This window comes from Megalopta genalis, chromosome 2 (genome assembly GCF_051020955.1).
Source record: "Megalopta genalis isolate 19385.01 chromosome 2, iyMegGena1_principal, whole genome shotgun sequence".
NCBI classification, from domain to species: Eukaryota; Metazoa; Arthropoda; class Insecta; order Hymenoptera; family Halictidae; genus Megalopta; species Megalopta genalis.
The window spans coordinates 41,897,361-41,920,222 of record NC_135014.1 but is presented as its reverse complement, the minus strand read 5'-3'; the positions used below and the strand labels follow the sequence as shown (position 1 = coordinate 41,920,222).

The 22,862-nt window shown below is 41.3% G+C and overlaps 2 long non-coding RNA genes across 2 annotated transcripts; one reads left to right on the top strand and one right to left on the bottom strand.

Moving 5' to 3' along the window:
• Positions 1–3,837: 3,837 nt before the first annotated feature.
• LOC143258895 (uncharacterized) lies at positions 3,838–15,066 on the bottom strand. The gene is made up of 2 exons (XR_013032849.1): positions 5,368–15,066; positions 3,838–5,264 (listed from the first exon to the last, which is right to left on the bottom strand). It is a non-coding gene; the product is annotated as an uncharacterized LOC143258895 (long non-coding RNA).
• Positions 15,067–18,032: 2,966 nt separating this feature from the next.
• On the top strand, positions 18,033–21,816 carry LOC143258894 (uncharacterized). Its single transcript, XR_013032848.1, has 2 exons — positions 18,033–19,053; positions 19,900–21,816. It is a non-coding gene; the product is annotated as an uncharacterized LOC143258894 (long non-coding RNA).
• The last annotated feature ends 1,046 nt before the right edge of the window (positions 21,817–22,862 follow it).

The window sequence follows — 22,862 nt, the reverse complement described above, 5'->3', positions numbered from 1 at the left end:
AGGGAAGACAACATTTACAGATTATCTGTATGCAGGATCTAATTGTTGCATTTATTATGAATCGTCAATGTATCGCGTTTACTTATTAACGTAGCGTATTGTTAAAACAGCAACTAAATATTTATTCAATCGCGAATCAAAATTGTTGAACCATCATTTATCCTTGTATTAAATTTTAACGACAAAACCGTTGTTTCACTGAATTTTCCAGGATGAACAATTTTTATTGTGTATCAATAAATGCAACCTATTGATCGCGATTATTACTTGCTGTGTTTATTTATTAAGGCAGCATCACGTTAAGGAAACGATACAATAGTTATTCATTCGCAGAAAATAAATCGTTCAGAGATAATATTCATCCTTGTATATGAAATAAAGATACCGTGTCATTTAATGTTTCGTCAAGTTGTTTCGTAAATTGTAGATAACATCTCAGATAAACCATAGGACAATGCACAATGACAAAGCTGTTTCCCACAAACGTACAAATTAATCACATCTAAAGTGTCAAAACCCTTTCCATGGTTTATAAACATAAATTGCTAATCACACTGTTAACATTGTTGTGAGACAGTAAAGAGCGATGCGGACGTATTTCGAGAAGATAACAGTTAATTGCAGACCGCATTGTTATCGCAGAGGCACGGTAAGACAATGCCCCGAGTGGCAACAATTTTTTCTCGGAACATACAAATTAATTTGAAGAAGCTTTCACTCCTGGCCGTTGGTATCGCGGCAAGACGATGTCGGGACGAGGGCCGGTATACATTGTGGGTGTTTAATTAGCAGCTCGGCTAACCAGATGCCATTTACTCAGAACTCAATCAGATCCTTCATAAGTCTTGCTCTCAGGTTGCCCGTATGCATAATGCACCGACGCCCGATATTCGTCGTGGCCGAGACGAGCAACATGAGTGAAAGAGCAATTAAATTCCGGCATTGGGTTGTAAAACGATCAGCAAAAACGCTCGAACAATTTCTTGTCGTGCATTCTAGCTACGGAGCTCTTTAGTACTAACGGTATCAGCTTCCTAAAAATTTCAACCGATTTCGATGGACGCAACAAACAAAATCATTAAATTACCGCTACTAGCAGTGGTGAACGTTAAGGAGTGTATTAAGGTGTAGAATGTGTATTTATTTATTAGGACTGTGATTTTTTCCTTATTTCAATGGTAGGCTGTTCTATATTGGGATTTCGCTGATATATCTATTCATGTTTCATTTATGTGAAGCATCTTTTTCGTTCGAAAATATTAAAAATTACAGGAGTTACAGCTACTCCTTTAGTAGCTCTTCTAAAAAAGATGATCTGCTGGCGTCCTCGATTCCAATCGATCCGCTAATTTTAAAGATCGGGAGGAGAAGTGTCTTCATTAGCAAGAGCGTTGTTCTCGCAAGAACTGGAATGAAGTAAAAATCTCACTTTAAACATAAATTTTCGATATTCCAGTCGTTTTTGTATTTACCATATTAGAAAGAATAGTAAAGTTCAATAATTTTTAAAATTTCTAGGTCAGACGAAGACTGAAGGTTCTCTCCTTTGAAGTCGATCGATCAACTAGATCTTGAGATGTCATTGGCGCCAGTTCAAAGAATACACCTTCGATAAAAACGTGTTTAAATTTTTTCATATCAATTTCATAGAAAAATGTATACTTATGATTAAACTTCTACAACGTCGGTATTTCTACGAATTGGAGCAAATGTTTTTTCACAGATATTTTAAAGGATCGTATACTTTGAGAAAATGAAATAAACCGAAATCGATTTTTTCGAAATTCTAGACCGTAACACTCCTTTAAGCCAGGTTTTTCTTTTTAACTTGCATTGACGAATGCGGCTGTCGTAATAAGCTGGCAAGGCGAGAAATCAAAGCGGAGGAGTGGACCGTTGATGGGCAGTCCGTGAAGCTCCGACTAACTGTGTGACCACTCGAAATCGTTTTATCAATGATCGGTGGTTTTGACCCGTAATTACCATTTCAAATGCTTAGCTCGGCTCACCTGAGCCCACTTGTTGGCTCGGCGCAACTTCTCGTTCCCCCGCGTTGCACCGGGTGGTCTTTTCGAGTTTCGGAGGACGGCTGGTGGTGGGCAAAGTGGGGGTTATTATTTAGTTTGCTCGGTTCTATCTCTCATCTCTTCGTTCTCTTTCTCAATATCTCTTTTGCTCCTCTCTCACTCTCGCCCCCTCTCCCACCGGCCACCTCTTTCTTTCTGTTTCTGTAGCTCCTTCTTTTTTCCCCGAGTCTCTTCGTTTAGCTTTAACACGCATCCACACCCACGTTTATTCTCATTCTAATCAGCTCCGACGCCTTTTCTTCGGGCCTAAGCACGCATCTCGCCTCTTCGCGCCTTCTCCTGTGGTCGACAAGCCCCGGAGGGCCGTATAGTTGCGGGCATTATTATTTTAGTGCTCTCCTCGCGTACCGAACTGCTCGCCGCTCCGCTGCGGAACGCTTCACATCGTTATACATCCTCCTCGCTAATGTGTCGGTGGTGAATACAATATAAACGGTCGGTACGCCGGAGCAGACGATGCACTATCGGCACCGGCGGTACACTACTGTTTCTCGCGAGGGCCGAGAGGCGAATCAGCGGGATTTATTACGCCGCCATTGCTACTTTATTTTAATATTCACGCCCGTGTCCCCTCGGAGCCGCCCTCCGTACCCCCGGCTGAAGGTGATAAATTCGCCGTTTGTAATTTACGGGAATATTTATCGTATTCATAACAAGCCCGGCCGCGGCGCTTAAATTAATCTGCGCGGAATGCGCAGTTAAATTATCCGGCGAGTGCGGCAAAAATTTATTAACTGAAAATGATAAGTTATTGCCTTTAATAAATTAAGTTTGGCAGCGCGCGTCCTCCGCCCGGCGTAGGACGCAGCGCGCAGCGCAACGAAGCGCGCCGTGGGAAAGGAAAAGTACCGGTGCGCGTTGTTATCAATCACGTCCACGTGCTTCGAACGAAATCAGTATACCGGCGTCGTATCGCTTGATTCATGGGGGAAGCACGCACCGTAATGAAAATTACGATGACAACGGATTGAACTTGCTAATCGCCTTTCGGATCGCTTGAAAGAAATCCGATCGATTTCGCAGCCCTAGCACGGCAAACCATTCCTCATGCATAGCTCTCTGCCCGGCGGAATCGATTAGCATGCAGGCTAGCTTGATCTGATGACTATACAGAGAGGCCGAGACCGAGCTAGTCGCACGCGAAAAATCGTAAAATGCGTATCAAATGAAAAATCCTGGAACGTGCCGGGGCTCGTACGAATAACAAGCGATAGCCACCTCGGCAGCGCCTATAAATGGCGCTTTCTTCAGTTCTCGTCCATCTTACGCGGAAAACTCCTCGTACCGCCGACACACCGCCAAGCTTTCAATGGTCCAAGCCATATTTACGTATTCGTGGCTACGAATCGAGCGAGTAACTCGCGGTAAATCCCATGCTAATGACCGCCAAGGGAAATTTATACGATCCTTTCTTCAACAAGATCCACATTCGTGAAACAATGCGCATGATATAGTGCTGCGCCGCTAATCCGCCGCGATGGTTTAATTTCTTGGTTCGCTAACAGTAAATTTAGATAGCTACGCCAATCAATCTCCGGAACGGTATTTCAGTTGTTACTGATAACATTACTGGTAACTAAAATACAAAAATAATTGACGGGACGAAAGGAAGTCGTATTAGAAATACGAAGCAATTACATCATTTCATTACACGACCAGGTTCTTATTACGAGCCTCGTAAAATTGTCAATTAGTGGTAAGAGGATGCAAAATGGTTCGTAAATTTAACAAAAATTAATAGACTGCACTATGTTGCTAAAAGTAACTCGTTTAATCGAGTATGCATGCTGTTGTCAACATTATTTTACATTCTGCTAGCTGGTGGGCTTATTTAATATAAATTAAACATACTATAAAATTTATTGTATAATGTGTATTCTCTCATTTCAGAATCACAAAAGTATTTGCACTCTTTGCTCCTTTATGAAACTTGTATATCATCGTCACAAGTTAATGGTACCTGTTACCAACTTCCCTTTAAAACAAATGGAGTTTTTGTTCGAGATAATAACTCTCTAACGTTACAAACCATTATTTCAACGAAATTATAAGAATCGCAGCTTCTGTTAAAAATCAAAGCTAGTGTTATCATAAGAAATATGTAAGTAATTGTAAAAAAAACAGTGCTTTAGTTTTCTTCTTAACATGTTTATGAAATTGCAAGAAAACGTATAAGTTAGCAAGGTTTAGCAGCATTTTTATTTTCTTCTTGCCACGAGTAATCTATTAATTCAGGAAGCAAACTTTTCTCTAATTCTAATTTTCGTAAAATGACGTATAACAATGGAAAATTACGTGAAGATTTGCAATCTCCCAAAAAGCTTGAGAAAAAATATAAAATAGAACGATCGGCTCGTCTCGAAAAAGGGTAGAGTTCCGTCGAGTTAAAATATGCTACTTCCAAAACGCTCAACTTTAAACATTCATAGCAACTGAAGTATTTAATCAATTCCATTAACTTAATTTCTTGCTGTACAAAAGCAACGTAATTTAAACAAACATCGATTTTGAAGCAGCGATATTTTTGACGAAACGTCACAGAATTCTTCGACGCGGTATCATCGTCATGTAAGCGAGCCGATGTTCGCAACAATGATAAACCGTATAATATTAATTTATCCAAGCCTCCGCAACCCGAGGTATTGTATTCACCGGCGATGCGACGTAATGTCCATCAATATCTGGTAAACGTACGATGCGTCAGGTACGAACTGGCAAGGAACACCGTGTCACACTCGCAAATTTATAACTCCTTGAACGAAATGGAACTCCGCGCGCGGGCCTCGTGGTAATGCCGAGGCATCGGTCTCTCAGTACCATACGCTACCCCCCATTCCGTATCATTTAAGTAGTTATTGTCGACCTGAAAGTATCGATGCATTCGCATGTCGAACGCCCATCATGCGCAAACGAATGGATAAATAGATCGGCGAGAGAACGTAGCACGGTAATATATGAGCCTGCAGAACCGAGGAGAGCCCGGGAAGATTCCTCGGTCGTATATATGCGCGCTGGGTGTATATAACGTGGCACCGTTTGTGTGCCCAGTTAATTACTCGCGTAGTAAATTATCGGGTAATGAGGTGCCGGGTTCGAGCCTGGGGCCCTCTCATCTTCCCTCTTCCTCGGCCACGGTCCCTCTCGCGAGGATCTATCTCGCACCTCTGCGGACAAACCCTAAAGGAAAGAAAGAGAACTAATAAATCCTCGAGGGCCGTAAGGAGGGATATTGTTAGTTGTAAGGTAAATCATCTCCGCGGCTCAAAAACGGCCTCCTCACCTCGAAAGAACCCTTTGCCACGGCTCTCCCACTCTTGTCCGCGACCTCCTCATTCCCCTCCACGCCCGACATCACCTTCTCCTCAGCGTCCGGAGCCTCGAGGAGACGTTTCTTACCTCTGTTACCTCCGCGCACAAGTCTACGTGGTACTGCAAAGCATCGCCACCTCTGCTCCATCCACTCGCCTCTCTCTCTCTCTCTCTCTCTCTCTCTCGCTCTCTTTCTCTCACTCACTCACTCACTCACTCACTCACTCACTCACTCACTCACTCACTCACTCACTCACTCACTCACTCACTCACTCACTCTCTCTCTCTCTCTCTCTCTCTCTCTCTCTCTCTCTCTTTTCTCGCCCCACCTTCACACACACCTTTTATCTTCGTTCTTTTCGTATCCTTCTTGCTTTCCTTCTTCGTGGTCAGTCCAGTTAGCGTCAATATGCGGACACATGGTCGCGTCATTAGCGTCATTGGATCCCTAACGCCTGCACGATCGGCCCTTGTTGGGTTTCGCACCGAGATTCTTGTACCGGACGTTGATTTCTTGGTACGCGAGCGTGCGGGTATTTTGGTTCCGCGTAATCTTACGGCTCTGTCGGTATTCCGCTGGTAATATTATGAACATGCGCTACCGGACCCAAGTATGAAACCCGGTTTCGCGATTGATGATGCCGGGAAGCATTATTCCGCCGAGATTCAATGAAGCTGATGCACCGAAACTGAACACGATTCGCGTAGCCTTTGACACAACACGGTTTATCAAATTCTTGCTGAAAATGTCTGATGCTAGTTGCTTCGCGGTAACCAATTTTACGTGGCTGAATGTAAGTTTAGAGCCAGTTCCTATTATTAATTGTATCTGGAACCTCTCTTTGTGGGATAACGATTGTATGCAGAAACTGCAAGTAGTGGGGTCAGATAGAAATTCGTTTCTTCTTCTATCGTCTTTATAGCTAGAACACAATGTAATTTAAATCTTTACCATCTTTACGATACGTTGTATTTCATCTATTGATTTCCGTTTGTAATATAAAATCTTGCATTGCGAAAAAGACTCCATAGAACATCCTGCAAAAATGTTGCAGCTGAAATTTAATAAAAAGATATTTTAAATACACCAAACTTTTCAACCTGTCTTATGCCAGAAAGGCATAAGCTCAGTCGCCCCTATTTAGCCGAGTGTATTCAACATCATTGCTTAGGGATAAACTGTAGACACGTAAGTTTATAAAATACAAGGAACCATGTGAATTAACAAAAAATATAAGAAACACGTAAGAGCAAACGTTCTTATTTAATTTTAATCGCAAGGAACTCGCAATCGGCGAAAGAAATTCGACGAAGTAACTCAATGAAATCGAGGACACGCGGAAGAACGTGGATCTTCGGAGCGGCGTTTAATTAAAACTGCTTCGAGGAACGAAATACATATTTCGAATCGATATCGCATAGAGGTCGTCGGCTATTTATCAAATCGACGGGATGACACAGCGAATCGTTGACACTTCTTCCAGGTTCTTTTCGTGATCAGTTAGTGTCAACGGACGAACACCAAACTTCGTCATTAGTGGCGTCAGATCTTTAACGCCTGCACGACCGTGCTTACGGGCCGTTGTGTTCCGCGAAACGTTGTATGGTTCCTGAAACAGAAACTCGGTACGTCACTGCACAGGCATACGTTCCGTGAATGCATTAACACGTACGATCCGGCAGTCCTTTCTAGAGAGTACAATAATTTTCATGACTAATGAACACACTATATGCGTACGTCCCGAATCGTTTGCATAATGTGCAGTATTTCAGCACGTTATGGAAATGAATGATATTATGTAATGTTAACGGTTTGACTGCTGGGCCGGCGCTCGTAAAGATTTCATACGGTTCGAACCTTCGTTTTTAATAGAACGGGAACTCGCGGGCTAAGATTTATCACTGTAATAATACTTCTAACTTTCTGGAGCATCCCGGAGCCTGACAAACTTTTCAAACTAATCAGGATGGATTTTTAAATTGGGATAATAAATTGCATCTATTATACGTGGATGACCCAGCAGTCCGAATGCTCGGTGCTGCTTTAGAATCCTTGATTGGTTGCCGGTGAGTAATAGTCTTTTATTTTTCAGTGAACTGGCAAGAATAGATATCTTCGAATTTTTGTTCAAAATGATTGAGATGAATCGATTGTCGTACTTGGTGTATTAATTATTCGGGACGAATGCGTGTAACAATGGATTTATACTGTTAGGAAGTTGGAGTTGAATAAAAATTGTCCACGGAACAATGGCAAGCTTTGCAGATAACGGCGCACATGCGAAATTTCTATTTGAGTGTCTAATTAGAATGCGTGGGTAGTCGTAAATACAACATACTGCCTTGTAATTAGCAATTTGTCGTATCGTGGTTTACCTAACTTCGAGTTTTAACGGTTGTAATACTGACCGCTAATTGCATTTCATTTGGGTAAACTTGCAACAAATATAATTAAATAGTTTTTTCATTATACGCTCCAACTATGTTTTTCTATGGAAGTTGGTATGAAAATGTCTCCGTCAAAGATGATCTATCTGGCTGTACGCTAGTGCAATGCTAGATCAGAAATTTCAATTTCTTCTTTTCAACTGTCTACATTTCAATTATAATTGATCTTTGCTTGAGCATTACAAAAATAAAATTTCAATTTTTATTTGTGTGATAACAACGTGATATTCACCGTTCTTCTAAATATTTTACAGAATCACTCTAAACGTGATCATCTAAGATAACATCCACTATAACCATGAATGATGCTAAAAAATACCTCCTTTAAACTGGAAACGAAAAAGGAAGATTCTAAGAGTTAATCTGCAAATTATATTATAACAATGAACTTGGACTCTTTCTGCATGATACAGCAGATGGCAAATTGAAGACACGCCTTCCATCTACCCCCGTAACGACCTCATAAAATTTTATATACGAGTTTTGCTCATTTTACCAAGCTTTTGAATAAAAGATGTACTCCCACTTGATTTCGTTCGTCAATTTTGATTTACAAAACGGTAAAAAAAAATGGTACACCAAGTTTGAGGAGATACTCGTAAAGAGGAAGCTTCAATCTTTACATTTATGATAGATTCTATCACAAAAAGTCCAATGTTCTCATAGACATTGCAATTCATAACATTTTCGACATTGGACTTTTTCAATGAATGATCACTCTCCAGTGAATGTACATATGTACATTTTTATCGTATTATATGAAAAGGTAACGTTTGTTACACAGTTTTCACGTTAAAATGTGTACAGTAATTCTTTTATACACCTACAGACGTCTTGCAGATGGCATTTTGTTTTATATGTTGCTTACAATTTGTTTCATGTTCCAATTTGTTTCATAGTTTAATTTTTCAATTAGCGGCTGTCTCAACGATGCCGGTTTTATTCATCTTTTTGTAAATCAAATTTTACCCGTTTACAATTAAAATTAACCCTTTCATAGTTAAAAATTGGCTGCCATTTAATATGAATCTTACTGCAATGAATTTACCAAACGAATTTTATTTACCGAAACATTAATTTGAAGTGAAAAATCGGTACATTCCAAATTCGCAGTGCAAAATTTTAACGCGTTAAGCCAATCGGTCTCTCAACGAACCAATCTCAAGGATAAGTCGCAGGAGTCTATGCGACGAAGTGGTGCTGGTCGTAAACGCCGATCGTTCCGAGCATCTTGAAAGCGTAGATTAACGTTTCGCTAAAGACCGAAGGGTGCGACGTACGAACAAAATAATTCAGATCCGGCGAGGCTTTCGTAGGCGCATATTCGATTTATAGCGCATCCCCGTAAATCACATCCGCGAATCGGACCGTCGGTTATTCGAGGTTTGTTGACTCGCGGTGTATCCAGCGTACACGTTATAATGATTGGCTAAACTGGCAATTACCCAGCGCTTTGAATCCGACGAATTGTCATGCAGCCCGCGGATGCCGATGCCCGTTGTACAGCCGCAAGTCTGACTAGAATATTATACGATCCTCATAACAAAACTGTGCTCACCGTGGTCTCCGCTGATCCCTGTCCCCTGGCCGTCTACCCAGTCATCGGCGTACGTGGATATACTTATACTCGCATGCGACCGCGGACACGGACGCGTGTTGCCCTAGGATGCGCCTCGAAAACTTGGCTTATGGACTCTCCTCGGAGGCGAACGCTATCTCGGACGCGAGCTGGACGTCGGGACGAGAGCCAATACGATTGTGCTTCGCCTACTAGTGGCCAACGTTATGGATTTTTCCGACAACGAACCATGGCATCCATGAGAATAGTTCATGGGCCGGCCACCGATTCTCACCAGCAGCGTAGAACCGATCCCGAAAGCGAGACGCTTTGCTTTTCCGATCGTTTTCGATTACGAGCGGGGATCCGGAAAAGACAGCGGCAGAGATCTCCGGTTAGTTTCGACTAGATCATCCAGGAAGCAATTCCTTCTCCCTCGTTCGCGTCGTATTGTTCTGTTGTTTCGTTACTGCGCCGGGGAACCTGGACGGGCACAGGATTCACTTCCTTGTTCCACTATCTTTCGTAGAAGCCAGATGATGCCGGCGCGATGTTTACGTGTCTCCCGTGGAACGCTTGGATCATCGCCGATCCGAGATGATTATTCCTTTCCGCGGTGATCTCGAAAACGAGCACCGGCTGGGCTCTCTTTCAGCTAAAAATAGATAAATCCAATTTCCTGAGAGCGTTAATGCGTTGATTGGGACGCCAGCGATCGTCGAGGTGATTAAATTGGAAAGTCAAGATTTGTTGCTTGTATTAATCTGACGAGTAATAGCCTACTAAGTGCGAATGTTATTCCGTTCTGCCAAGTCGGGATAAAATTCTGTTGTATTCTCGTTGATATTTAAGCATTCAAGTCAATGTAGATTTCCTTTTATGCAATTATTATCGTCGAGAAACGTCTAACCATTGTAACTGTGAAGAAAATGGTAGGGTTAAATCCTGTTGCATCATGCAGGTTTACGTATACTCGTAATACTTGTATTTAAATATGGACAATTTGGATGGAAAAGAAATATTGTCAAGAGTTTTTTCACATTTTTAATGATGAAAACCACTGGAAGCAAAAATATGCTTCATTTGGATATTACCAGACTGCGGATTTTATGCACTTTTCACAAAAAATGAGTAGATAAAAGAAAAATCAGCGAGAACGTTTAAAGAATTGTTTTGGAAGGAAATAAATATTTATGCAGTTTCTGCATCTTGCAATCGGTGCAGAGAATTTGTATTTTGCACTCAAATTCGCAGTCTACATATTACCTTGATATTCTGAAAATGATACCAGTGATGTTACATTGTATGTTCAACTTAACAACACTAGAATAATTTGTGATTACGTAAAGAAGTATTTACTTCAAGTATCACATAATTTAATGTTTCGTGAGATTGTTATATGAAAATGCACCGAATAAATTACAGGTATCATAATATATGCCCTTACAACTCACATTTGAATTACACATAGTAATTATTAATAATTTTTATCATTTGAAGGCTTAAATGAGCAAATAATCTTGTTGCTGGATGAAACGATTGATTAGAAATTCATAATTTGGTAAATGAATTAAACAGAAACTTCGCCGACTGTTATTGGAGTCATATTTAGGTAAATACTTTATGCTGTCTGCGTTACAAATTTTCATCGAAAGTTGAAATACAGCCGATACGATAGCGCAAGTTACCCGGCGCTGTCATTACTTCCTGATAATATGCCGATCGTGGTATAACGTTTACGACCATAAAAACCATCCACAGATTCAAGTGTCGTAAAAGTCTTTATAATCGACGAACAAAAAACTCAGTAGACGATTCGTTCTCACCAGTTCGAGTATTTAGCTGTTACAGGAAAGACCATTAAAGCGAAGCTGTAGCGAGAGCCACAGAATTGCTCTGACGGCAGCCTATAAAATTCAAAGGATAAATGTAGATTTCAGGGCGGCGTATCGTTTGACCCTCGCCGTTCTTTGGCTTTGAGACCTGTATCCGTACAAAATATTACGTTAGACTGCAACGTGCACTTAAACCGCGGAAGAACAGCACCGACGCCTTCGCTTCCACTTCAAACGTACGCGCGCCGTCGACGTTTCGCACGTACTCGAATGCCTACTTCGAAATGCAACAATTATTGTAATCTCGAGGAACACATTCGCGAAACCGCTTGATTAAAGCGCGAGGCGACTGCGTTGCGTGATGTATAGCGGCTCATAAAAGTGCTCGTACGTGAGCTGAACGTTTACTCAATTTGATGGGCCTTTTAATAGTTGCAGGTAATTAAAGTGTACGCTCTTGATTTAGTGTAACAACGGTGTATATAAATGTTGTATAGCCTCCAAGTAAAATGTCGTATATCACGTATTAATGTGTAGACAGTGGATTTAATCCGCTTCTAACGCAAATGGGAGGATAAAACACAAAACTGTCACAACATTAAGAATATGATTGTATTATGTTCGAGTTATTTAAATTTGACAAATGAAATACATTTTTATTTCTCACAATTAACTTGGACTAAATTTTCTTTTTGTACGGAAAATTATATATACAGAATAAAGAAGATAATGTAGGAAGTGTATTTGTAAGATTCGTTTAGTTCGAAATTCGTTTATTTGGTGCGCTTTGAACATAACTCTTGCTAAGAATCGAATTTAATTATACAATCGTTCACATCAGATTGCAATCGAATGTGTGCAAATGTTGAGAGCATTTGTGATGTGCGATTTTAATGATGCTTTCAAGTAACTTTGAACATTGCCTAATCTATGTGCGCAATTCTGACAAGATTGACTAGGTGATATATGAAACAGAAGAAAGGTAAGATGAATTTAATAGGATCGACATATATTCAGCAGTTAATTAAATCCGCCATAACGAAAGAACTCGTAGTTCGTGCAGACAAATACTGAGTTATTCTTCAGCGATAGCGTCTTATAACCCAAGCGAATCTATTATGTCGGTTTAAATAACTTTCTCTGCTCAGAAAAGATATTGCTTGCAATTACGCGTTCCACATACGATGCTTTCGACGCAAACGCAATAAGAAGCGAGTATCTCGATAATTTTCGCGGCGCCTCACAATATTTCCCAGCATCGCATCGCGCGCAGTAAAAGCTGCGAATACAATTTCCGCTATGCAGCCGCGCATCCGAATTTCGGTCGGCCCGGCAACAAAGCACGTGGTGCAAACGAAAGTCCCGGGAGAGGAGCAACAATCCGAAATAACCGGGAGTAATAATAACGCTCTACGGTATTCTCTGTATTAGGGATAATTGGAGGATGAACCGCAAACGGCAGCGAGGGTATCTCGCGCGATAAAACTCGAGAACGGGGCGCAGCGTCGGCAGAGGGAGAGAGAGAGAGAGAGAGGGAGAGAGAGAGAGAGGGAGAGGGGGGCGAAGAAGGAAAAACGCGAATTCCACGGTGGTGGCGCGTCCGGGTGCAACGAGTGGAACTTTGAAAGCGAGTCGTACAATAAGATCCTCCAGAAAGAGGGAGATAGCGCGGCAGATAGAAAAGATAGAGAGAGCGACGGAGGCTCGGGGTCCAAACTACAAAGCCTCCAACCACCAGCCACAAAACTACCATGCGAAACGACGACGGTAGAAAAGGAGGATCGAGAAATAGGAGGACGAAGGAGATGGAGTACGATCCCGGGTGCGTAGGCAAGGAGCACCGTCGAGGCATTATCCACTTACAGGGAATTATCCTCTTTCTAGTGGGTCTGGCCGGAGAGGTGCGCGCTAGCACTCTTTCCCGCGTGCCCCCATCTTTCTTCCCCCCCTCTGGCCGGGCTCCCACTTTATTCGGCAGCCGGAAAAATCGTGGCGCGGAATAGCCATCGCCATTGTCTACCGGCGAAAGAGAGATCCAGAAACGTTTCAACAAAGGACCTGCGAAAGCAGCAGCAGCAGCAGCAAGCCTCGGCGAAAGGGCAAGACTCTCGAGGGTACCGCCGCGCAGTTCATTTGAGTGTTAATTGCTAGCCATTGGGCATAACGCCGAACAGGTAATACGCGGGGAACAACGGCGCGGGCTCCTCTCCTCCTCCTCTAGCATCGCGTTTGTTGGTTCCGTTCTCGAACCCTCTAATTTCTTCTTGTCGTGTTCTCTTGCTCGCTCCTCGAACTGTTTGCCGTGTAACACTCTCTTTCCACTCCGGTCACCTCTCTTCTCTCTCCTTTGTTGGAGACCTCGCAACGCCCAAGCCACTTCGCGGCATTAACTCGGGGGGCCGGAGCAACCACCACGGCCACTGTAACTCAAACAAACGGAAAATTCGAGCTGCCCTTGCGACCGGTAATCGCTCGCAATTCGTCGAAATTGCAAGGTCTACACGAACGAGTTTGCTCGGTACCATTGTATCGTTTCGTTTGGTTTCGTTCTCCCCGTTGTTTTGACTACAAGAGCGCACAGCCCGTTTCCACGTTATTCGTAATCGCGCGAGCCCGCCGATTTATTGCGTTCCGTTCGCGCCGCGCGATTCCGCGAGGATGCTCGTCCTCCCGACGAAACGATCGCCGTGTCTGCCATCTCCGGCAGACTGACAGCCATTACACGGTAGTTGGGCCCGAGCAGACGCGGCTCATTTTTCTCGGCGCTCTCCGCGCGCGAGAGGAGCTAATGTCGATTCGGTGTCTTTTCTTTCGCCGAGCAAATGAAGCGCTCGGAAAGACAACGGGCGAAACTGCGCGCGCTGTGCTACGACTGATTTACATACATATAGATGCGCACAAATGGATATTGTTTATGGCTGCCGTTAAATTAACGCGAGCTCCGCGCGTATTTATGGCGCGAAACTTTACTAGCCGTCGACGCAACTTAAAAGAGGTCATTCGGAGGACGCGGAGTAATTAGAAACACTTAGCATTTTAAGAACACAGGAAGCACCAGCCGTGTGCCAACTGAAAATTCTTTGCATTCGATCAAGTCTGAGTAATGGCTGTGTGCTGTCTGTTCTCTAATTACGTTACGCAACTAGTTTTTGCGCTGCGTACAAACACGAACGCGAAATTTATACGTATGCATGTATTTTTATATAAACTGAAACTACGCTATCTTGATTACGACAAATGGCAGTTGCATAAAAATTGATTTTCATTCTCAATATTTTTTTTTATTCGAAAGTAATTGAATTTATCACCTGCATTTACTATTGTATATTCTAGCGCCTCGCTTTTGTCATAAAAGCATGAAAGTCTAAACGTGTCTTTTGTTATTTAAAAGATCGTTAAGGAGTGCTTGTGTTTACATATGAATTTTCTATAACACGATAGTTATAGATAGTTCTGTTACACAAGCGAGTATAGAAATGTTTATTATACTTATAGAAGTGTTTCGAATGTTTCGTGTTAGAAATATATATAAACGTCATACAAATCTTTATGTGATATTCTAACTTATGTGATAATTGTTTCGAATTTCAATGATCTCTTTAAAAATTGCAAAATCGCTGCACAACTCATGCATTAAAGTATTGTTAATTTTAATAAATAGTACTGAAACATTTCTAAATTAAATATTATGCACCATGGTCAGTTTAAAAATGGTTAAAAATAAATGCAGAAGAATTAAATATAATAGAATAAGGTGCATCTACTTTATTTCAGCACTTTGAACAGATGTAGGAAATCTGTGTGGAATAATTGCAATACAAGTAAAAACTGATGGCAATAGACAGACACATTTACCGAGCTGTAATTTGTGCTATGAACTTGGAAATTCAAATGCAAATTTTAATGACACGAACCTATTTATTCTTCCTTATATTTTAATTGTTTGAATTGTAAGAATCAAGAAAGAATAAAAACGTTAATCATTCGACATTTAGTCGGCGAGATAAATCTTTTTTCTGAGTTTAATTAAATAATTTAAAGAAATCAGAATTTACATAAACGCGTGACAATAAAATTGGCTGCATATTACACTAAACAGAGTAACACTAGACATCTCATATTACATTTATGATTAAACTTTGTGAAAGTCAATCATGTTTCCAATAAAAAGATGCTGTTTAGCAAAGCAATTATTATTTTTAGTATTTAAATGAAGACGAAGTAGTAGATTATGAGTTAACTTATCAAATTACAAATCAAATGAAGCAGTAGACAGCAAAATTACGAATAATAAATTTTTTATGCAGATTACAATTTTAATATGTAATTTGATGGGAGTCAAAGTAATAGAAATATTTTTTTTTGTAAACTAAAACTTTCCTTCTAGTAAAAATATAATGAAAGTATTATATTATTTATATAAATGTATACAGATACGCAGTTATCGCTACATTGCGGATATTTATGCAAAATAAAATTTGTCTGCACTAATTACAAGATACTGGAGCTGCATAGATATTCATCTCGTTTCTTAATAGCCATAAAGAATTAAAAATAGTACAGCAGTATTTTAAATTTCTTCAAATGTTGTTACTATTTTACATTCGGTCAACTCATTTTCGTCAGAAATGTATAAAATTTGCAGTGCAATTATTATCGATATGAATGTCTCATTTAGGTAAAAACACATGTGTTTCGCACAGATTACAATAATATATCGAATATGCAATCAACATCATTCAACTATCAAGGTGCTTTCTCTACGTCGCCAAAAATCAGTCGCAATCTATTTTCAAAACGTCATCAGCGGATCAAATCATTTATTTCTCTTGTAACCTGCGGTTAGACGTCACTGTAATTAGTGAAACAGCACATCTTATAATATTTCGATCTCGATCATCGTCGGTCCGATAGCGGGCCCCTGATTCAGTAACGTGCAACGTAATGCAGAACGCTGGATCGTGACACGAATTTTCAACGCTTTATCCTTGATAGATAACGGAGTCGATTGGACCGAATTCGAGGCGACCGTATCGGGAGCTCGTCGCGAGTGGACACGGATAATTCTTCCAGGTCGGACAGGTATACGCGCAATCGTGGGCACGGACAATCTCCCGTGCTATACCCTGCTGGCGTGGGAGTTAAAATCCACGCACGCATAAATTATTCCCGTACGTACACAGGATCGAAGGCGCGTCTTGTGGCGAACGGGCACAGGGTTTCGAGGACTCGGGGGTCCGTAACGCGCGATAGGTTAAGCAGTTCACGTACCGGCCGGTAATTATGGATGCGTTTAAGCCGCGGCAGTTTAGGAAACTAAATAAAATAATATACGTGAGCCGAGGTTTTTATTGCCGGATTAAGGGGTGCCCTGCGCGTCGCTGCGTGTCACGAACTTATCCGCCCGCTCGATCTCGTCTTCGAGACCGAACAGAAAGGGAGAGAGAGAGGCCACATAATTCTGTCGGAAGTGGTCATCGCCTCCCGACATGCTCCGCATCACAGAATATTTAATAAAGGCCCGGGTGATAAACAGGTTCGAGCGCAATCACGGTGCCCACAATTTAAATCGTAGTTTATCAACCAGTGCGCCACCACCCACCAGTGCGCGCTGGCAAGATTTAGTGGCGTTCGAGATTCCAGTCTTTAAGTATTTTATTTCGAGTCTAGATTTTCCAAATGACAAATTGTACGAACAACTACACTGGATCACATAACCTCGACGAGGGGGTTGCGAGCAAGAGGAGGCTATGAAACTATGATTAGACTGCTTCATCGTCCCGATTTTATTTCACTATTATTAACCGTAACCATGCACATTAAATACGTTGCAAATAAAATCATTAAAATATTACTACTTGTGCCTATTCTTCGAAACTTGAGAAAAGAAACTTGGTTTTTCCAGATTACTTGAATTCCTGTGTTCTGATCCTCTTCTGAACTTGATCCTCTTCTTAGCAGATATCGATGACAGTCGATTTCATCTATTAGCAATTCCTTAATAATTCTTTCAGAATCAAACACGACAGTCAAGAATTTCTTTAAAAAATTGTTCAAAATCTATAATAATCTGATTCAAGTTCTGGAACAAGTTTATTTGAAACTATTATTTGAAACAAAATCATCGAGCTCCTCTTAGACACAGTTCAATAATTTAAAAGCCTATCAATAGGGGGTTCCGGTAAATAAAGTTTAATAGAATCTCTATTAAGAGGTTCCTGCTTTAAACGAAGTAACAAGTGAGTAAGTTAGAGTCATGGTGGCATGAGTCATATTTGCGAAAATTTTAACTTACGTCCTTAAATGTAATCGATACATGCCAAACTGTTAAAAAGACAAGCGAACTAAATTATAATGTTACAATAAATCAATTCGAAATTACGTTAACAAATAAATTTGGTCAATAAACGATACACATGTTAATATACAATAACACGCCTTATTTCTTACAACGTAACTTACGCCACTATGATTCTAACCCACCCAATTCTATGTAGATAATTCACAGTCGGAAGCTTATTTGTAACACGTTAATAACTCGTTTCCGTAGAACATTCATTAACACAGATTCTAAAATACCCATTTCGTAAGTTCACTTTCGAAAAAGGTCTCTAAGAGTAACACATATTTTCAAAAAAGAATCCATAACTACTTTTCTGAAAAGAACGTACGAGTTTAAACCAAATTTTTGCGACCGTTCGTTGACCGTGGATTTTTTCGGATCACGTTGCGCCAACAGATGTGTCGCGGATCCGAACAATAGTCGAAACGTCGAAGCTTGCGAATCCAGTCGCCAGCAATTTATCGCGGTGTCCGCCCTGGCCCACCCCCGGCCGGCCCTTACTTTGGTTCCATCTTTTCTCTTTTCAGTAGTTGGAAGGCGCTGGTGCCCCGGTATTGCAAAAGGAGCTGCGAGAACGCCGCGACCGCAGCCATGGCGGTTATTATAAAACAAAAGACGATGCTTGATGCCGATAATAAAGAAGAGGTACGCGCGTCGAGCATCAGCGACGGGGAGCGACGAAGAGGATAGGTCGGCGTGGCGGTCGAAAGAGGGCAGGAGGGAAAGGATGAAAGAAAAGCGATATTCTCGAAGGTAGCGGGCGCGAAGGATGTGGTTCCACGCACTGCGATCGACTTAATTCGCGCGCTCCCGACTCTTTTTCCTTCCAGTGGTCTCTCTTCCCCTCCAGTTAGGTTGGATGTCCTCCTCCGGCTTCCATCGTCCCCCCTCGTGGCTTTCTTATTTAGTACTCCTCGCCTCTCTTTCTCTCTCTGGCTGTACACCTCTCGCTCCTACTCCTCCATCACTGCTGGCAGTCCGCTTACCGCCAATCATCATTTTCAATTCTCCGTGGTGGAGCGCCTTCGCCGTCTCCTATCTTCTTCCCCTTCTTCTGCTCGTGCCCCGGTCTCCGCTCTCTTCCTCCTCTTCTTCGTCGGCTTCTTCCTCTTCTCCTGAATACATGGTCTGTAAAAAAAACTTGGGAATATTATTCCGGAGATCGAGGAATGGACGGACGGCCCCGGCCCGGGGGAGGCACGGCCTTTTGCGTCCTGCAGTCTGCGTGCTACGATTCGATGCTGAGACAACACGTTTCACCATTTTGCTACGTTCGACTAGGATGAACGCGGCGGACCCCGTTCGGTACCACGAGCCGGCGGGCGGGATGCCAGATCGGCCACCTTGCGATTTCGGGCTGGAACAGGTCGCCGAGATTTCATTGATTTCGGCATCTCCAACGGACAAGTGCTTTCTTCTTGATTGTACCTTCTTAATCAGCTCAATGGCCGAGTAACTCAACGATCGCCAACGGTAAACGACGCCCCTCTGGATCTGATAACTTCCTCGTACGTCCTCGCTTCGGGACTAGGTCTAACTGAGCAACGATGCATCGGTTTTTTTGAAGTGTTCTTCTTGGTGTCTCGTTTCTAATCGATTTACAGTAAATTCTCACTAATTTTCCTTCAGCTTGTTAACAAAAATGGACAATTCGACAAGAGGAGATACCTTGAGATTCGAGCCTTGCACCTTGTTTTTATAATTGTCAACAATCGGCGACTATAACAATGAGCCGCGAGACTCGAATAATCGTACTTCCTCTTCCCAAATTGTTCATTTTTGTTTACTAACCGAAGGAAAATTAGGGAGAATTTACTGTACTCAGTAACTATACTGCTGTGTGAGCGACCCCGGCATAATTAACCCTCAGCCATCCCTCATTTCTAGAGCATAATCTGTCCTTTGATATCAAATTGACACGATGATAAAAAGTGCATAAGATGGAACAATAAACAATTAATTTCGTAAATCGTTTCTTTATAACGAACGCCTAAGTTAAGGTGAGACAAGATTTAAAGTTGATTATTTACTTTTTTCAGAATTAATAAAATGATCTATAGTACAGATTGTTTCTTCAACTTGCGTCAGAACTGTCAAAATGTCTCAAAGAAGACTGTATTAAATATAAAACTTATTCTCTTTGTTCAGAGAGAAAGAATTTGTGTCACTCTGTGTTCTTCCGGTTACAACGTCATTTCCAAAATGACGCAGCAACCAAGATTACTTAATGTATCGATAACAACATGATATCGACAGCCTCGGTCAATAGTCGTAACAATATTATTGTGTAATGTTTAACTGTACGGAGATTTATTTCAGAAACGAATTTTGAGACACAAAATAGTTGAAAAGGATTTAAACAGTAGGATACAATAATTACGTCATTAACTCTGCAAAACGGAGGCTCCTGACGATTTCACGACAGCGGCAGTTAAGTATTAATTCTTTTACATAGTCCTGGACGTTTTGTTTTTAAATTAACTCTCGTCTTCTTATTGAATCTAACAAATGATTTAAATTGACCATTATAGAATATCAGCAATCGGATGCAACGTTTGTAACTCTGGCTTAAGGCAGATCCAAGAATCGTATATTTCTAGTCATTAAGGACAGGATGTTGTAAAACTTCGCATTACACAAGATAAGACATTGCTCCTGCAAAGACTGAACCACATCCATCATTTCTTAACGATATTGTTTTACACATTTGTAAAGCTAAAGTGCAATATCCATTACGACAAAAATATTACCCTAAAAATGATTAAACAACGAACAAACGAACTGCACTATCTCGAAGTTCAGTTGCGTTGATTAGCGCTTCTTTCTTCTTGACAATTTCCATTTCCTTTCGAATGAAACAATTTTTGTTCCTTGTACGTTCTCAATTTCTTTCATTCTTAGAAACCAGCAAAAACGAATTTTATTTCGAATTAGATAATAATTACGTATGAAATATTCATCGCGAGTCTGACTGGTTCCAGTGCAAGTGGTTAAGCGATGCACACCTTAAAATCAAGACTGACCGTTACGGAGAACCGTGATACAGTTCGCAGTGGTTTCTTTTCGAGATTAGTTCTTTATGCCAGATTCACAATTGCACGGAAACACAAAGTGACCGGGCGTCGTCGGTGGCTGTTGAGGACGGTGTTCGTTAATATTCTCGTTCACCGGATCATTTTTCGTTTTGCCCTCGCGTTTCCTTTTTCCCTGTCCACGAAGAGCCGGAGCCCCTCTCCTCTATCCCTGGTACAGACTGTTAAGAGTAAGGTGCTCCGACCGTTGCGGACTGGTCGCTCGGATGGTTCGATGGTTCACCGGTTGGTTGAACGACCTAGCCCGGATCCGCCGGCGCGTCCATACCGATCGCCTCCTTCTGTCTCCTTCTCCTTTCTGACTGGGCTCATGCCCATAAATACGTCCCGCGTACATATATCTGTCTCTTTTCGATACATTTTAACGCGCAGGGTCGTACTTCCAGTCGGGTACACGCGGGGCGCCCACCTTTCAAACCGCGGACCCGTCTCGTTGATGGCTGGATAACTGTGGACGCGACTTGCTGAGTCTGCTATGGTTCCTCGGTAATCCCTTACCGAATACGGAACTTGAATCGCGATTGAGCAGTTTCCGTCGGCCGGCCGCGATATTTGAACAAGATTCTTTCACCTAACGACGATTTTTTAGTGCGGCCAAGTAACTGTCAACTGTTATTCGTTGATCATGCAGATTTTCAACGCAGCTTTTTTCTGTCTTTATCAACGCTAAACCATGCCGGTCGAAATGACAGAGAAATGAGAACACTTTCTCAAAAAAGGATCGAATAAGTTCCTTTCTACAAGCTTACATTATAATAAATATGACGATGTTCCAATCAATTCAGTCTTGTTTTTGTGAAACAACAATCGTTAGTCGCTTTCAGAGCTCGGTAGGTTTGGCGTTAATTCTTCTTTGGTTACAGAGACTGCATGCATTCTATTTAGGCAATGATCGTTTTGAGTTAATCTTCTGTAACATACATTTCTTGAAGTCAGAACAAAAAGTATAATACTTCAAAAATATACATGGTGGCAAGAGGTTACTGTAAGTCGCGATAAACAAATTCTTTTGTAAGATGAAAAAATTGAATTCCAGCGAAAAACTAAAACCAGACTTGGAAAACGTAAATAATGAACATGTATGTTCGAAGATGTACATTGGAGGGGGTTAAAGTAAATAAAATAATTGAAATGAATTCGCAAATATTGTTACAGTGTTTTATTTAAGTCATTCAGATGGCATACGTGTAAAGCATGCGATTTAATCGTTGATACTTGAGAATACATTTTGTTTTTTATTGATTCTTTCTAAATTATCGAATGTTTGGTAAATGTGTTAATGAAATTTGATATGCTATAGTAATTAATGCTGTACTGTAATATGTAGTAAACTCTCTACACATGTTCCCTATACATGTTCCATTAATCTATCATTGAAAAAACGAATTATGCATTATCCACAAAATTCCACAATTTCATGCTCTGTTTCATTACGTACTCCATTATACCCGTTGATATTGCCAAGGATTTTGATACCGAGCTGCATTACAGCTATAAACGTATTTAACCCTATGGCAATAACATTTAATGCAGCATTGCAATTTGTAAATTATGTTGCATAAAATAACACAAGTTTATGCAGTCTAAAATTTGATTCTGCGCAAAACGTTCAAGCACAAATATTATTCGAAACAGCAACCAGATATGTCTAAATAAAAACGTCACCGCAATTCTATAATTATTCTACAGCGATTTCAGGAAGTAATAGAAGAAACAATAAATCATAATAGCCGCTAATAAAATGGATAGAGAGAATCGATAGAAATATCGGTACGAAAATCAGCACGAATTTATGGACCCAGCCAATACCATAGGGATTCACCTGAATACGTTCCTTTCCGCGAACAGACCTTTCAAAGCATCCTCCAGCGATGAAAGCTAGTTCGTTAATTATGCTTGTGTCATGCAAAATACTATTTATCACGACGCAAGCCTTCGTGTGCTGCGTTGAAAAGGCTCAAAAGTTGAGTGGAACAGTAAAATAACGGAATGAACGATCGGAAGAAAGAGCGGGCCCGTGCTATTAATGACTATAGCTCCGAAGAAAAGGCTTTATAGAAACTATTGTACGATCGTCATACCAAGTCACCCTTGCCAACTCGCACGGGCCTTTGTCTCTTGACTGGCACGTACCTCATAGCGCGAAAAGCTCAAGCATCGAGTGTTTCAGATGAAGGGCGCGCACCGCGC